The sequence below is a fragment of the Palaemon carinicauda genome, chromosome 28 (assembly GCF_036898095.1).
Source record: "Palaemon carinicauda isolate YSFRI2023 chromosome 28, ASM3689809v2, whole genome shotgun sequence".
Taxonomy (NCBI): Eukaryota; Metazoa; Arthropoda; class Malacostraca; order Decapoda; family Palaemonidae; genus Palaemon; species Palaemon carinicauda.
In genome coordinates this window covers 98,360,947-98,363,446 of record NC_090752.1, presented here as the reverse complement: position 1 = coordinate 98,363,446, position 2,500 = coordinate 98,360,947, and positions in this window count along the sequence as shown.

The following is a 2,500-nucleotide window of genomic DNA, read 5'->3' as shown; positions in this document are numbered from 1 at the left end:
GCTAAGGGAATAACAATGTCCCTTGCCTCTGCCATTCATAAGCGGCCATTAAACCTTAAAACACATTAATATAATAACCACGCCAATCACCCACAACTATAAATTCTCATGTTGCATTAACTCGTTCGGCATTCTGATATTTTACCATGTCTAATGTTAACTTCTTCATTTACCTCTTAACGACACGGCTGTCCAAACATGTTATTACTTCCCTCTGCAGTTTTGAGATTCCGATAACAGCTTCTCTCTTCTTCCATCGCCATCTCTTTAAAGGTTTAAAGGACACTCAGGAATGGCAGAGGCAAGGGACAGAGGCATTTCCCTATCAAGCAGGACAATGCCTTAGAGACTGACCATACATACACATGATCAGTGCCCAAGCCCCCTCTCCACCCAAGCTAGGACCAAGGAGGGCCAGGCATTGGCTGCTGATGACTCAGCAGATAGACCTATAGGCTCTCCAAACTCCCCATCCTTAGCTCACAAGGATGGTGAGGTTGCATCTACGAAAGGAACTAACGAGTGTGAGCGGGAGCGATTATCACTCAGGCTACCACAACCCTAAGTAATAAACTAGAGTTTGGTCATACGGTAATCTTTTGGGAGAAAAATAAGTCTTTATTTCTGCTGGCCAACCTAATTTACTTTGATTAGTATGTGCTCAGCGAGGTGTGCTTGTGACTTTAGTATGATGAAAAGCATGACTGTAATGTAAAAGAGAGCTTAAGAAGCATCAGACTCTCTCTCTCTCTCTCTCTCTCTCTCTCTCTCTCTCTCTCTCTCTCTCTCTCTCTCTCTCTCTCTCTGGGTGTGTGTACGCTCTGTATATTCTGCTCAGTCTCTCTCTCTCTCTCTCTCTCTCTCTCTCTCTCTCTCTCTCTCTCTCTCTCTCTCTCTCTCTCCGATTCTTTTGTTATTGCAAATTGTAACTACTATTATAGTTATGAGTTTTAGTAGCATAACGACTTGCTGCTGTTGTCACCTAATAAACTAATTTTGTTGTATATTTAATTATGTCTTTATTTGTAAAACAATTGAATTTATCATGGCTAAATTCCACGTCTTTTATCAGGTCTGAGCTTTGACAAAATATTAACTATAAAATTCTTTCGTACGTTTCCCTTTATAAACTAAACTTTACTGCAAATTAAAAGGAAAGAAATACATAGATATGAAGTGGATAATATTGTGAGAGTTTTCCGCATGGCTGATTTATCCACGAATTAGCAGTTTAAATGGTAACTGCGAAAAAAAAGTAAAAATACTATAACTTGATTACATTTTTTTTTTTTTTTTGATAATTGTATCGAAGAAAAATTATGCAAGGTTTGTTTATATGTACTTACGCAATTATGATTGGTAAAGCGTTTTCACTGGCTTGATATCCTTATCGTGTTATAGTTATCATAAACTTTATCGTGTAAGAGGATTAAAGACAGCCACATTCAGTCCTTATATTTATTATAAATCGTCTTCTTATACACGTACATATCATCATCATTATCATCATCATCATCATCTCCTCCTACATCTACTGACGATAAGGGCCTCTAATAGGATTCATTGGTTAGATTCATTAAAGGATATCTAGTTCCTTGTGATGCTCAGTGCTTATCTAAAGCAAGTGACCCTGTCAATCCATACTAATTCCAGTAAGATCATCATGATATATATAATATAAATATGATATAATATAAATATAAATATATACAGTATATATGTATGTATATATTTATATTTATATATAAATATATATACATACATATATATATAGATATATATATATATATATATATATATATATATATATATACACACAGTATATATATGATATTTACATATATATATATATATATATATATATATATATATATATATATATATCTCTATATATATGTATGTATATATATATCTATTTATATATATATGTATGTATATATATATATATATATATATATATATATATATATTTATGTATATATATAATAAAGAACAAGTGTGCCTATACAGTATATATATATATATATATATATATATATATATATATATATGTATATATATATATATATATTATGTATATATATATATACATATATATGTACATATATATGTATATATATATATATATGTACGTATATATATATATTATGTATATATATACATATATATGTACATATATATATATATATATATATATATATATATATGTACGTATATATATATATATATATATATATATATATATATATATATATGTACGTATATATATATATATATATATATATATATATATATATATATATATATATATATATATATATATCCTCCTGGCACTCCGTATGACTATTCGGTCTCTCCTATATACATATACATTTACTGTATCATTATGCAAAAGTTGACTTTATTTCTACCCAGAACTGGTGAGTTGGGACTTCATAATATTCAGTTGGCCAAATGATATTATGGTAATATTGGAATAGAATTAATCAGTAGTTTTGAA